The 16,365-nt window shown below is 42.2% G+C and overlaps 1 pseudogene; it reads right to left on the bottom strand.

Moving 5' to 3' along the window:
- Positions 1-394: 394 nt before the first annotated feature.
- LOC136528805 (carboxypeptidase SOL1-like) lies at positions 395-12,840 on the bottom strand (annotated as a pseudogene).
- Between the last annotated feature and the right edge of the window lie 3,525 nt (positions 12,841-16,365).

The following is a 16,365-nucleotide window of genomic DNA, read 5'->3' as shown; positions in this document are numbered from 1 at the left end:
GGGTTCCCTGAGTCAAAGGCCTCATTGGAGTCATCACTGAGGCTAGCGGATAGCGGGTATTCTTCTTCCCGTCTGAGCCGATAGATGTCATGCCTCCGGTCCTCACGTAGAACCAATACTACATCCAATCCTTCGACAACTTGTTCTTCTGGGCGAAGGAGATCTCCAACTTCTCGCCCTTTTGGGCCCTCCGTGGCATAAAAGCGCAGCTCACATACTGTGCCACCAGTTGATCTTCGCCAACTCGCTTAGGCTTGCGCTAGAGCTCGTAGTACTCACAGAAAGTACCAGCGTTGGGCTCCGCGCCATAAGACAAGTAGGGCCAACAAAACTTACTCAGGGTAACTATTCCATTGGGAATTAGATGAAGTTGTACCTCAAACACCTCCAACACCTAGCGAAGGAAGCGTGCCACCGGGATGCGAAGGCCGCAGAGAAAGAAATCCCTAAAAACAACGGCATCAACGGCCTTCGGCTTAGGAATTGTCTCCCCCTCCGGAGGCTTCACCTTAGCATCCCCAAAGCAGCCCAGCTGTCGTAACTCCTCAATCATGTCCTTAGTCATGAGCGAAGGCCCAAAATCCCATGTCTTGGATGTGCCAGCCATGTCTCCTGCCTCTTCAGCGGTGATTAAGTCTGCGACAGAGGCCTCAACTCCAGAAAGATCCTCTTCAAGCCCCAATGCCTCCACGCTAACAACCATGCACTCCTCAAACTGCGCGGACCACCCACTAGACCTAACACAAAGAAGGCGACGGTATGGCCCAAAGAAGGAAGTCTGGCGCGGAGGAGGACTGACAGGACTAGCCACTTCTAAAACTCATAAACAACCCAAGAGGGGAGCGAAGGCAAAAGCCAACTAGGCGAAAAGGGACAGCGCAGGAAGCGGTAGTAGCGAAAGCGATGGCTAGGTAGGGACGGGGGGCCTTCACCTACCATCCCTTATATAGCCCCGCTGCAACGCTTCAATTTCTGGGGCCAACGGTCACATCAGCTCAAAAACACGTCGGTTCCGCAGCCACCGCGGCGAATCAAATAACGACATGTCACCAACGTAGCGGTCTGATCTAGGTGTCCCAAGGGGGAAAGGGGGGAAAGCCTCCGCGTGCGCAAGAGCCTCCGCACCTTAGAGCCTGAGGGCTAGGTTTCAAGGGCAAGGCTCGCATGGGGGGAAGCCTCCACGCCTTAGAGCCTGAGGACAGTGTTTTGAGGACAATGCCCGCCAGCATCGGACCAAGCCCTCAAGGGGGGAACTGTTGGGACACGGTTATGAGTCGCGGAGGCCAGGGACCGCAACAGCAATGAAAGCTAACGATTAATGAATTTTATGAGTGATGTTCAGGAAGAGAAGATCAAAGCCTCCGCCCGATCGGCTGATCAGGGTGAAGGACCAGAGGATGCGGTGAAGACACCCGAACGCGGTCCGAGGCGGAGGCTCCGACGCCCTGAGCGGAGGCTCCGGTGACCGGAGCGAAGGTACTCGGATGCAACGAACGGCGAAGGCTCAGGCGGCACCTGCGGAGGCTACGGAGAGTCGGTGCGTAGGTACGGGCGAAGGTCGCCCCGGACGAAGGCCTCGAGAGTCGAGGGACTTTCTGAAGGACAGCGGTGCCGGGCCATGGGCCGCAGACAGACTCATGGGTGCGGCCCATCAAGCAAAGGTGGTTGAAGAAGAAGGCACCCAAATTACCCTTAGCAGATTGTATTAGCATAGGAATATTCCGAGGATATGCTGTAACCGTCAAGGGGTAAAATTATAAAAGAGTAACCTTAGCCAGCAGTGCCCTATAAAAGAGGAACACAGACTCTGTAAAGGGAGGAGGTAGTTGAATGCATTTATGAAACCCTGGTTTGATCTGGACCCACTTTCCACCTGACACGTCTTCGCACGAGGCACCTATCCGGACGAAGGCTTCAGCTACCTCCGTCTAGTCCCACCTGCTGGAAACCACCGTTTTCCAACATTCTATCCACGTACATATATACCCACTGTTGCAGGGTGCAGGCTAGCCAATGCATGACCGTGGTGCGTGCATATACGTGCCTACATCGACAGTAACAGTGCATGCCATGCATGCACGGCCAGCTCAGAGAGTCAGGGATCAGCTGTTGCTCTACTTCATCATCTAGAACTGCAGATATTTTTTTCCCTCTCTGCAGGGTCGATATCGTCGTTGCAAACTTTTATTTATCTGTGCTGCTTTTTTCCTTGTTATCGATGATCAGGGAGAACAAATTGATGCTGTGGGGCTGACTTGTAGTTGTAGTGGTAGTAGTAGTGTCGTGACCATTGAAGGCCCGGTCTAGTTCTTCTATTGCCGAGGAGAACTGGGCTCGTTCGTGCCCGGCTAGAGCTACCTGGGGAATATGAGAAAAGGAGGCTGCGATAAGGACATGGCGTTGCTTCGCGTGGTAGTGGTACCACCCAATCAAATTAGATTCCAAGCAAAATCTCTCTTCAAGCAATGAAGATTTCAGATTTCAGGTATTGGCATATTGTAGACAAATTTCTCTTTGTATATTCCAAGCAAAATATCTCTTCAAACTTCAAAGCCATGAAGATTTTAGACTTGAGGCATTGACATAGTGTAGATAGATTTCTCTTTTTATATTGTCTGTCGAGTATTTATGCAACCGATAAATATCTATCTCTTCAGGACATGAAAATTTGATGCCTCCAGTTTCACTTGTAGATAGATTGATCTTTGTGTATTGTTATTTGTAGAGGCTGCATTTTCTTCTTGGGTTAAAAAATGAATGCGGCTCCATCCATGCTATGCTACAAGCTTTGCAGATCCTACTAAGGACCAAACGCGATGTTAATTTTCAATAGGAGAAAAGAAGAAAAGGTCAAATACTAGGCTAGTAACATGGTCACTCGACCCCCGAGCAGAAAAGCTATGCAGATCCTCGAGGACCAAATCGGAGACCAGCATGTTTTTTGTTCATGTTAGCAGCCCAATAAAGTCAGTAGTATGTGGTACAATAATGTAAGGCAGAGACTGCTTACACCAACCCAATCACATATACCTTCTGTAGTTGGCATCATGTTACGCATAAGCATGTTTGACTTGGTAACTCCTATAGGTGCGTGGCAAAGTGGGTATTGACGTGTATTTCTTGTTGCTCATGATACCTCATTGTTGCCAACATAAGGAAACTACCTGCTAGAGTGCTAGCTGTACTTTCACTGAAGATCAACAATGGCCAATGAAATAGCAGCTTCCTAGAAGGTAGAGCATCGTCACACAACAACGCCCCGTCCCCACCCCGATCCTCACCCCAAAAGAAAAACTACAGCATCCTCCCTCATCTGTACCACACAATATACCTTGAGATTGTGATATTTTCCATTGATGCAAACCTTCCATTTCCATGGTACATTGCTCATCCTTCAACTTATACAACAACTGGGCTGTTTTAGTAAGAGCCTATGTGAGTTACAAAACTGTCCTACCTGCTCTGAGTGATGAGTATCTATATGTCAGAAACCTTGATGCCAACCTAGATGCCATTTTTCTCTTGAAGACTAAATAGAGGGTCAGGATAACGGATACGATAAGAAGATACAACCAGAGGTGAGCTTCTTGAACATGGAACAGCTTGGCATTGTCGCAGTGGCAGCCCTGGTCGTTACGGGGTAGCTTCATCTGCACATCAGTTCCGTCCGGGTCCAAGATGAAATCCAGGTTGACAGCTTCCTGCTCCAGCATGATGCGTGTAGATTTTTGCCGGAAGCCTTCCATTGATGCCACGACTGCCACGAATGATGGCAGAAATGTCACTGATTTTATAGAGGGACAGTACAGTAGCAATGGTATGCATTTCAGGCTATTGATTTCCTTTGTTTATCAAATGGGTGGTCAACTTGGTCTTACTACCAAAAAAAAAAAGGATTTACCTTCACTCTGTTGCATATGGGATGGTAAACTAATGAATAGAATTTACATAAATGCTGTGTTGCATATGGGATGATAAACTAATGAAAAAAATTTACCTTCATATGTCTCACCAGGTGCAACAATTCGATGGTAATCTCCGAAAGTACTGCTCGCGCTTACCTATAGAAAAAAAGAAGTTATGTAAGTCTGCAAACTCATATCAACAATCTATATTCATTTTTCAGTTCATCCATTCTAACATAACATAATTAATGCAGCCAAAATGAACTAACCTTGGAATCAATGCCCTTTATCATCACTGAGCCAGTTATAGGCCTGCCAGTATCTGCTGCAAATATCCTTCCATGAACTCCTGACTAAAACTAGAGTCAATATGATGGGACAGCCAGATACACTCTGGTAACTCTTGCAAATAGAACAAAAAAAGGGTAACTCCCAGAAGCAGATAGAGGAACCACATGGTTTCTCCGATTAATACAGGGCACAAAGTAAATTTGTGGGACTAAGAATGGATGGTGGCATCAGGGATTCAGGGGGCACACTTAAGAATGATCACACATATCACAATATGAGATGCCAGTGGGCTAGCACCTTGGTGATGAGCGATTGACAACACGGTGTGCGTGTGACGTGTCTCTTGGCAGGTTGTGGTTGCAGGTGACAGGTGGAGACAAGGTACATGCGGCGACGAGTGAAGAACGAAGATAGGATGCCGCGTCGAAAAACCGCGGGGGCGGAGAAGGGCGGATCGAGGCTTGCGTTCGAGGGACAGGCGATCGTGCGGTGTACGTCTACTGTACCTGGCTACATGGCGGGAGGACGTCGAGGGAGGTTTCCGGATTATGCCACAAAATCCGGGGTTCGCTGGTTGAGCCACAAAGCCATGCATCGTACCGGGACGCCCGTGCGGCAGGCGTTGGCCGAAGATGGAAAATTCTGGCGATCGTGATACGATTTCGGATGGTCGTGCGGCGACATCGTGAGGATCACATCGCGGAGATGGAGGGATCGCGGACATCGCGGAATTTGCCATGGAGGACGTAATTGGAATTTACGCCCCTACGTTGGATTTATTTAGCGTAGAGGTTATGTGAAAATAGGTTGTGCCACCCTTTGGAGATATAAATATGTGGCACCTAGGGTTGAGAAGGGAGGAGACGTTTTGGACTCCCGGCGAGTACTATTCACGCGTGAACAGTACCCATGAACAGTACTCATGCCCCGGGGTTCCACGGTTCAGTTTTCCTCTCTCCGGTCTAGTCTAGGGTTTGAATTCTAGTGAGAGGTTTTTGTTGATCTCTCAGATTAAGAGAGGGAGGATGTTCGGGCGGAGGCTAGATGCACTTTTGTAAGTTCAATTACTCAATTTAATCTTTCATCTATAATGATTGATCTTGTAAATCTCGATTTGTTCTTTACAATTCTCGTTAGCATCTGACATAGTCTGCTTGTTTTATTTTTATCTCAAGATCCGTAAGTCAGATTGACGTGATTCCAGTTAGGTTAGTTTCGTAATTTCATCTAGTTTAATCTGACAAATTTTTAGGTCGATCGGAGTTATGGATTTTCGTCCACATCAGGTTTACTAGGTACATAGAGTTCTGTCCAGATTTAAAAACGTGATTTAATCAGGTCTTATGTTTAGGGTAAGGGTTATAAATTTTTGGCTTCCGCGACCATTCACCCCCCCTCTGGTCGCCCGTTTCGATCCTTCAATTGGTACCAGAGCCGGTTTAAGTTTTCTATACCTTAATCGGTGCTGAAAGCTATGGCGACCAATGAAAAGTTTGATGTTCGCGCTCCGTTTTTTGATGGGACTGATTATGATTACTGGAAGGCACGTATGACCAACTATCTCAAAGGCAAGTCGCTGAAGCTATGGAAAATCACACAAAATGCCACATATGTGATTCCAGCTGAGGAACCGACTGACGCCGCTGAGATCGGGCTTCTTGAAACAAATCATCGCGCTGTTGCTATTTTACAGGCTTCTATTTGTAAAACTGAATATGATCGGGTTTCTAGTGAAGATCTCGCTTATTAGATCTGGGAGAAACTTAGAAAATATCATGAAGGCTCAAACACTGTGAAAAACCGAAAATTTGAGATTCACCGAAAAGAGTTTGATGCTTTTTGCCAATTGCCTAGTGAGTCTATTGATGACATGTTTGCACGTTTTCAAGTGATTGTTAATAAGATGAAGGCCATGAATAGCAATATGCCTTATGATGATCATGCTAGGGCTCTCAGATTATTACATTCACTTAATGATGAATGGGATATGAAAGTTGAGGCGATCGTTGAATCTGTAGGTTATGAGACTCTCACCATTGATGAGCTTTACAGTAAGCTCAAATCAAAAGAGATCGAAATTGTTTCTAAGCGTAAATTGAAAAATCCCACAGCTGCTTCTTCTTCTGACGTTCCAATGGCTTTGGTTTCTGGAAATAAGATTAACACTAATGCTAATCCAAATGTTTCCAGTTTTGCTTTGTCTTCTTTGTGTCATGTTGCAGATGAGGAGTTGGAGGTGCTAGATGATGATCAACTTGTACTGCTCTCCAACAAGTTTAAGCGTGTGTATGACAACAGGCGTAATAGAAGACGTTCAGATGGCTGCTTCAACTGTGGTGAGCGAGGACACTTTGCTGCTGATTGCCCAAACAAGCAGAGATCTTTTGAGCAGGGCAATAACTCCTTCAGGCGCCAGGAGAAGTTCAGAGAGAGGAAGAAGAAGGATAAGCAATGTAAGAAAGGCGGACAAAAATACTCTGACAAGCAAGTCGCTAAGGCTGCAAATGTTTTGTTATCTTCTCTTGGACAGTATGTTTCAGGTGGCTCGTCAGACTCCAGCGATTCAGATTCCGAGGATGAGACACCCAAGAAGAAGACAGACGGGCTTTGCTTCATCACTGACGCCGGCATCAATGGTGGGATATGTACTATGGCCTTGGAGGGTGATGCATCAACCGACAGCGACGATGAAACTTCTGATGATGAGGTAGATACTTCTGCAGAACAAAGAATAGCTGATTTAACTAAAATTGTTCATAAGCAAAATAAAGTATTGGCTAAACTTAAAACTGATTATGATAAAACTTGTGCTGAACTAGCTACTCTCAAAAATGCTGCATCTAATCCTGCTGAACCTGATGAATGTGAAGAATGCTCAATTCATATTATTTCGCTTTCTAAATTGCAAACCAAGTATTCTTCCATTGTTGATGATCGAGATAAACTTTATGCTGAACTAAATGAACTTCGTTCTCGGTCGAATTTGCTTGGTACTTGTGTTTCTTGCCCGCTTCTGAAAGTTGACTTGGATAATGCTTTATGTCGGATAAAAAATTTTGAAGAACACACTTGTCCTGATTTGCCGGATTGTTTGATTTGTCCAACTTTACGATCTGAATTAAATGTTGCTAAATCACATATTGTTGAGTTGGAAAAACACACTTGTCCGGTTCTTCCTTCATGCCTAACTTGTCCTAATTTTGTTGTTGAAAATAATGATTTAAGGGCCAAACTTGCTGATTTGGAAGAAGAAAATAAGTATTTGAGAACTATTCTTGGTTGGTGTTCTATTCGTGAGCCTCAAATTGGTATGGCTATTGCTCAAATTAAACGGGGTGAGCGTTTTGGTCCCTGTTATGACTTGAAACATGTTTTTGGTGAAAAAAGTGGACCGCCTGTTGATGAGAAGAATCCACCGTTGGCTAAATATACTGGACCACCTCCTAGGAAGGGTTCAGGTGTCACCTCTGATGGGTTGCTGGTTGAGACATCTAGATCTGCTCCTAAAAAGCAGGTTTGGGTGCCTAAGGCAAAACACTTCAAGGGTGTACAAAATACTAAGCCAAATGGTTCTTCTTGTGATCATTTTGCTAAGCCTGTTTTTGTTGCTTCTAGTTCTAATGCTTAGGCTTCTTTCGCTCCTGCACGCAAGCTTTATCATTGTGATTTTTGCAGTCATGATGGTTATCTTTATGAGTTCTGTTATCGGAGGATGCGTGCTGAACGACGTGAGCAGTACCCCACACGTTTTTGAGAAAAAGGGAATTCTTTTTTCGTTTAAAGACAATGATAAGGATATCTTGTACTGCAATTGAAATAACTGCAATATTACTTGATAAACTCTGTTCTTACCAAATAAGAAGAAACACATCCCACAAAATCCTGGCTTAACAGACAAACATACTGATCAGAACTAGAGACAGTAGTGGCAAAAACATCATCCCAATGACCCAATTAGAAGAACAGTTATCCATCACGAACAGTGAAAGGTTTGTTGAAAAAGGAAAGCAGGATAAGCTTCCTAGTGCTCATGACATTGCAGTGACAGTTAATGCAATGAGAAATTCTAAGAAAAATTGGTTGGGCTTGTTCAGAACTCAGAGCAACTTAGCCAAAATGGGGTACCCTGAACCAGCTGCTTTCTAAAAATTTGGTTGCCCTGCATTTTTAGTTATAGAAAATAAATGGATAGCTACAAACATTACTATGAACCAGTTACCAGTACATGATCCAAACCCTGGTCTAAACATGAGCAACCATGTGCCTCAATTCACTAACCAACACCATTTCATTTCAATTAGTGCAAAAATCACCCTTTGCAGTGCATAAAGAGACTACTGTGGAAACATATTACCTTTATTAGGGTTGCAAGAAGATTGAGCATACTCATCCTATTGTGTTCCCAGATGACAGGAAGCTGTAGCAAAATGATAGAATAAACAACAGAACAGAAAAATAATTATCAAATGCTCTGGGTCTGCAACAGTAGAAGTGCAAAGGTACCTCATCTGCTTTTGGCCACTTTGTGTCACTAATCTCCAGAGTTAACTCAAAGCAGCCTCCATGTATATAGTTCCAGTCCTGCATACCACCATATATTGGATACCTGAACCACCAGCAACGATGTTGTTTGATTCAAAGCCCATACATACACAACCTAGATAAAGAAAATCTCATATGCAGTATGAACTTGCTATTGTTTGTTTACCACAATGCTCCATTTGTTATCCCTCCTTCAAATTATTTGCTCAAAGACATGTTGTAGTGGGACCAACTATACACATATGCCATGTGCCGGAACGTCTTATCATCAGGACATCCGTAGTAGTGTTTGCTGTAAGAAGTCAAATCTTTGTTGAGAATGTTACAATATGAAACCAAGGAAGTCACATTGGGCCCTAAAAACCATTGGTGACAATCAGCAAATTAAAGAAAGCTATAGAATTCAGAAAATAGGCTTATCATCACATCGTTGGATATTTTGAGAGAGGGAGACTTGATAGAGGAGTAGGCGAGATACCCTGTGTGTGTGTGTAAATCCGGTTGTTTGTGGCAACACAGAATCACTCATAAACTCTGCATTAATGGTTCACTTCACAGTACTTTATTAATCAGCTGCTACAGACGGTCAGGCGTGAAGTTGATGGCAATATGTCCCGACACTTGACAGCCCTTGCCTTGAAACACCCCACCCCCGGCCGCAAAATTTCGACTGCTCAACCAAACTCTTTAAATAAGTCAAACAGCCCCCACCTAATGAAACTTGAACGTTGTAATTTCGTTGCTGTCGTAATGAAATTCAGTGCTACCATGGTGGCAAAAAAATCACCACCTAATGATTTTTCTTCGCCATGTACACATTGTGTTGCTGGTGTAAATTTGCAAATTGATAGATGCCAACATACCTTATGATACAAAAGTATATAAGTATTTGAACAGGGAGAAACAAATAGAATATTTTCCTTAGTGGGTGAACTGGCCCAGTTTAAATAGTTTGGCAGAGCAAAATGAGTCAAAAATTTGTTTAGGTGTCAAGAGGACAAAGTGATAGTAAAACAGACCATTTTCATACAAAGAATGAAAATGCAACCAACAGCAGCAACATCTTATTAGAATAGATTAAGGCACCTACTTGCAATCCAAACCTCAAATAACCATTAGCACCATGGGAAGATAGTTAGAGAATTAAAAGAAGGCAAACACAACAATCTATTGTGCATAAGCTACCACAATTTTTGGGCAATATTTCATGAAAAGCTTGTCATACTTTCTAAGGGCGTACCCAGTGCAGAGAGCTCCCGCTCTGTGCGGGGTTTGGGGAAGGGTGTCAATGGCAAGCCTTACCCTTGCCTGTGCAATGCGAGGAGACCGCGACTCGAACCCGGGACCTTCCGGTCACATGCGGTAAGACTCTACCGCTTGCACCAGGCCCGCCCTTCTCATACTTTCTACATATTTAAAAGTTTTAGAGAGAACACTATTAATTGAGATACTTGAAAAAATGAATGTAAGTAATTAAGTAGAAGAAGAAAACACCTTGCGTCTCTAGTTCCATCCCATGGATAGTTGGCAAAAAGAGCCCCCTGAAAAACTCAAATAAGAGAAAACCATAGTTTCAGGCTAGCAGTAGGTGAGAAAACCTCATTTCAACAAGTGATATTATAACCACAGTAGGTGAGAATAGTTACCCCATGCAAGCTAGCAGAAGCCGTGAAGTGCTCTTGCTTTACCCAATTCATAATGGCTCTAGTTTCAAGCTGTCTGTAGTCAATATAGTTGTTAACGGAGAAAAACTGTCAATTTCGGCTAGTGTCAATTGAATGGCTACAAGGAAAAAGGAAGTACAAAAAGGGAAGTATATGCTTCCATAAGGAAAAGAGGTGCAACATAAAGTACTCACTTGGTCAGGAAAATCCCTGTTGAGATCAATATTGTTTGCATTACCGCGCCATCTAAGAGCAAATCCATCAGGGTTCATTGTCGGAAGTATATGAAGGTGCATGTTCTCAACAATGAGAGTTGCCTATAGAAATTAGTTCAACTGCTGACATTTCCATATACAGTTAACCATTTTCACAGATTAGTGAAAATATGTTCTGCTATACATCATAGTTACATGGAACACCAGATCTTAATGTTGAACAATATATTGTAAACTAAGTAAAAACAGCATCCTTTAGAATTTCATCTCATACTTCATATTTTGAATAACTTTCATGTGTTATTGTATTTGTACCAAAATTATGATATCATCAGAACACCAACTCCAAAAATACTGGAAGTAGTTATCACAAAGCTAAAAATTGCAAGAGGTTCTCTATTGGTAAACTGCAGGGTGACCAAAGAGCAAGTAACAACAGAGGAACGTTGCTTTTACCAGTGAATCCTTCAGATAGTTATCACACAGCCAATTTGCAAGATGCATAAGAACCTCTCTTCCAACAGGCTCGTCACCATGAACATTTCCAATGATCTGCATGTGTAGCACAAATTAAATCACATATAAATTCTTGCTATCTTCAATACTGAGATTAGGATAAACAACCTAGAGCATTCATCATCGATTTAATTTGAATAAGAACATAAGAGGTTATTAACTCCAGCAACAGAGCAAGTCAGCAGAATAATTGTCAATGCACTTTGTTGCAGGAAAACCATGTGTTTAAGCATGGATCTAGTATAGGAATTCAGGTTAGTAATTGTCAATATGGCATTACTTGATTGCATGTTTGCCACTCAGAAAAATGTGTTAAGTGTGATCCTACATAGGTAACATTTCTGTGCTCAAGATGTGGGGAAAAGAGTTAGTCCCCAATGAATTAACAAGAGTGAAAAAAGAAAGAAAGGGTATGGCATCATGGAAGTCGAATTCAAGAAATTGATGTAATGAGATGATCATCTCAGGAAATCTCCAACCAGGAGTTTATTTCCATTCTCCAAATTACGTAAAAGGAAAGCCCCACTCAATAGCGTTAAATAAAATGGTACCACAAACCTTGAATGCTGGTTCAGCTTCTCTTTGCATGGGCTTGTTCGATATTTCAATCACCCACTACAAGAACAATCGGAAGTGTTCCCCAGTATGTAAATTTGACACTAAGAGAAACATACAAAATGTACATCCATTTAAGTTACATACCAATGGAAAATGATTCACACTCTTTCCAATGCTGATAACAGGTTTGTGTTATCCCTCAAAGAGAGAAGAAACAAAAGGTAAGTGAAGTGTGAACATATGAGAATACTGGAGGGCAGGAAATAAAGGAAGAAATAAGTAATACACTTAAAAACTGTGATAATCAAGGAAAATATCGAAGTTGCATAGCAAACAAACAGAATAAAGAGATTGAAACCACATTATTCTGTTATTTATGAAATTGCTTAAAAAGGGCTAATCATGGACAATGAACATGGAACAATTCAACAATCTGAAGTAAAACAGAACTATACATGTATCTATGGATATAATTATGTTTATAAGTTGGCATTTCATGATTGATTTTCTTTTGAAAGCGACATTTTTTATTTTAGCCTTTTGCTTTTACCTATCAAGATTGATAATGATTTTGAATTCTACAATATACCATATATGACTACCCACCAATGATGCAGGCATTTAGATGTCTTTAAAAACTGATGGTCTTAAAAGTTTGTTTAGAAGCTCCAAATGTAATGATCACAAAGAAGTAAAACATTATACATCATGTACCTGTACACCCTGGAGATATAAGAACAACGACTTCCAAAGGCATGTACAGCAGCCTCAAGCTCAGCATTGCTCATGTATCCATGGACCATCTCTTCTCTAAATGTATTTCAAAATCATACACAGCAGAGTCCACCAATAATGTCATGAGACTGAGACACACATTGTTTTGTTTTTCACTTTTCCTATTGTTCCGTCGACTGAAATGTGGCTGATGTTTCAGTCGACTCGTTGTCCATTGGATTGTCATCAAGATGTGTGCGACCTTGGTTGTTCTTTCTTATTCGGTTCGGGCACCGGTGACGCCACCCGCTAACAAGGAACGGACGGGTGGGAGCCGCACGCACAGACACGAAATGAATCGGCGTTCCTAGAGCTGGTCGGGAGGGAGCGGCTATTCTTCTGGCCATTTCCTCTCTCCGCTGCGTTGAGGCGCATCGGAGGCTCTCCCTCGCCGATTTGGAGGCTTGCTCGCATCGGCCATTGGTAGAGCTCACGAGGTACGTTCGTACGCGGTGTGGTTTGTGACTTCAGTGTGATTTGTTCTAGGTTTTGGTTTTGGCCGCTTGTATGAACCGGAGCCCATGGAGCTGGACCTGGATGCGCCCTTCCCGACGCCGCGGCGGTGGTCCACCCCGCTGGCAGCGATAGAGTTAGCTGGTGGCCTAGATCTGTGGCTGGGCACGGATCTGCGGTGATGGTCGTAGCTGGGCGCCGCCAGATCCACTCCCTCTGCAAGCACTGTCGCTAATGGTGTTTTTTTTTCTTCATTTCGTGCTTGCTGCAGAAGAAGATGGGGAGGGTGCAGACATTGTCAGGCTGTGGGTGCAGACTCCTTTTTAGGTGCCTAAGCGTTGTTGCAACACGTACTAAATTGATTTTGACATGTACTAAATTTGTGCGGTGATTTCAAGCAGTAGCCAAGGATTTGTAATAGCAAGGGATACAGTGATTTTTTGCCTGTTACTTGCATTACTACGGGCCTAATGTTACACATTGATGTATTGCTAGGTTGTAATTTGGTACTGGTGGCTTCTTGAATCTAACTACTTTGGTTATTCAGCATTATTTGGTTAGAAAGCTTGTGGGATTATACTACTACTTGCTTCTGTTCTTCTAAATCGCATTAATTCACCCCATTTGATTACCGGTATTGTTATAACTTGGGCTCTGTTGTAGTATTGCCTCTTGTCTTGAATCTAGTTAATTTAATTTTTCCAACATTGTTTGGCTATAAAGCTTTTAGGACCACACAAATACTTGTTTCTATTCTTTTAAATGACCCCATTTGTTGTAAGTTGTTAGATCTTTACTAGCAGTTAAACCAGTGACTGTAACTTTAGGATAGTTACTATTCCCAATTTTATAAAATTGGTCCATTACTGCTGGATTTAGTTCTAGAACTCCAATGTGATAAGCTAACTACTGTCTAGGAACCTGTGTCCTCTTTTATTCTGTTTTTTAATAACTCATTTTGATATCTCGAGGCACTAGGCAAATGTTCCAAAACTTCATCTATGATCACTTTTCACTTCTCTAGAAGGGAATGATGGGCATAACAGTTCCTTAGTTGTTCTTTATGAAAGTTAGGATATTATTTGCATATAATCGAATAGTATTGTTTCTGATTAATGGGAGGGCACCAGATTGGAGCATTCTACAGTATGGACTACATGTACTTTGTAGATTGTTTTAATAATACATACATTTTAAAATTGGTTTTTGGTGATTTCACTTGTAGAGTCATTGCCGAGGAGCTACAAGTATCATCTTGAGTTGTTTGCCAATTGATGGCAGGCAACTCTCTTTCCATTTCAGTATCCAGTACTAGTAGTCACTGGACAAACTTTTCAAGTGGCTTTCCATTGTGTTTTCTGTGTAGATGGTGATTTATTGCATAGTAAATTTGGTTTATGCTCTTTCTTTCTTTCTTTCTTTCTTTCTTTTAAACAAGAAGTTTAATAGTTCTAGTTGTCTGAAATCTTGCTCTTAGTCAGCGTCTTCCCTTTATTAGATTGATATAGGCTTGTGTATGCTGCCAAATGCACTTATTTATCCTGATCTAGTGATCTGCTAGAAATACTACCCCTTTGTCAGATGGTTGCATGTGTTGTGAGCCTCATAACTTACTGCTTGGGCCACATTATCATAGTTACTGCATATGTTATCATGTTTATACGTGTTGCCTAACCATTTTTGTGTGATATATACAGGGCTTATGGCAGTAGCAAAGAAGATAGCCCTCTCTGACATGCCAGGTTTTGAAAGCTGTAGGATGAAACTCTTTATACATGCATGTTTCATTTTTTGATTGCCTCGTATGATGAAACCATAGCGTTATTAATGGTTGCACTGTTGTGTTTCTTTCCAGTATAGGATCTCTTACTTGGAGATTGTCAAATAAAATCCCAGCTACATTAGTTTATAGGCTTCGCAACCCAACCTGAGTAGTAGAATGCTTTCTTTAGCACATGACATGTCTATTGCCTTGTGTCATGGTGCAATAGTGAATTTGTTTACTAAACACTGGAAGTCTGGGATACCATAAGTTTTTTTTTAATTTCCAGTAAAATTTGTTTCCTAGATATCTGATTTGTTTTAGAAAAAAATATTGTATGTGCAACAATAACGAAGACCTCAAAGAAGGATCGTAGTATTATCAATTGTGTAGGCTCTGCCATGGTCATTTCTTGAGAAATTATTCTTAAGTATGTGTTGTACTAGTGGCGCATTGTCAACTATAGGACATCAGATTGGTTTTTACAGAACTGAACATCATGTCTGAAAAAATATTCTGTGTTATTGCACTTACAATAAACTGTTGTATCATGAACACTTTTTGAGTTGCAGGCTTGTAACTGTGCATTCATATGCCTTTTGATTAGCAAGTCATATATGTATATATTTTGGATTCAGAGTTCTAGGGTTTCTCTGTTTATCTCCTTTTGTCTTCCTAAGCAGTTTCAGCGTTTCTTTAACAAAACGACATGCAATTGAGTGGTGCATTTTACAGATCATATAGGAAATTCAACTTCACATATTTTGTTCTTCTACTAGTAGCGTTCGTAGGATCTTAGATCTAGAAACAACATGTTGCGCAATCAATTATCAATATGTAGTGACTTTTTTAATTTGAAAAGAGATAAGCTTATTGTTATACGTGTTCTTGTTTTGTTCTTGACAGTTGAGCTGATTGAATTCTTTAGGACGAATTCACTAGAGTATAGACCTACGTCCTCTGACTTCTGGATTCACGGATGCGATGGCCTACACTGCTACATGCATCTCTTGCATTTAGTTTGTGAATTGAGATCAGTAAGCATGACTGAAAAGTTTTTCTTGCATCAGGTTTGTTGATTGGTCCTGTGGTCCTGCAATCTTCGACGTCGTCTCTGTCCTGTCCTGTCTGTAAGACAAGAAGAGATGGCAAGATGTACCTGGTGAAGGATATTAGCAGTGCATTAGGCTGATGGCAGTGACGATTGTGCTCCTAGGCACCTGGCCGGTTGTCCTAGCGGTGCTGGAGCGACGGGGCCGGCTGTCGCAGCACAGGTCCCTTGACTTCTCCATCACTAACTTCCTGGCTGCCGTGCTCATTGCCCTCACCTTCGGCCAGATCGGCCTCGACACGCTGGAGACGCCCAATTTCCTCACCCAGCTTACTCAGGTAGCTCACTTTCCATTTCAATTAATACTCGTTCACATTCAGTTTTCTTTCAGTACGTACATCGTTCAGACCTGAAGAAGTGGAAACGTGCATGTCTTAATATTTGAAACTCTAGTTGTTCTGTGATTGTGTCTGTCAGTAAGAACATCGTCATCTTGTGCTAACTAAGCAACTCCACTCTGCAGTTAACATTTTGTGACTTTCAATTCAAATACTAATGATGCAGCTCCTGACACACCATGCCTTGCCACCACTTGAATTGTCTTTGTGCCAACACAGTTAGGATTTTTATCTTT

The sequence above is a fragment of the Miscanthus floridulus genome, chromosome 19 (genome assembly GCF_019320115.1).
Source record: "Miscanthus floridulus cultivar M001 chromosome 19, ASM1932011v1, whole genome shotgun sequence".
In the NCBI taxonomy this organism is placed as follows: Eukaryota; Viridiplantae; Streptophyta; class Magnoliopsida; order Poales; family Poaceae; genus Miscanthus; species Miscanthus floridulus.
The sequence above is the reverse complement of the archived record's forward strand: the minus strand, read 5'-3'. Positions and strand labels throughout refer to the sequence as shown.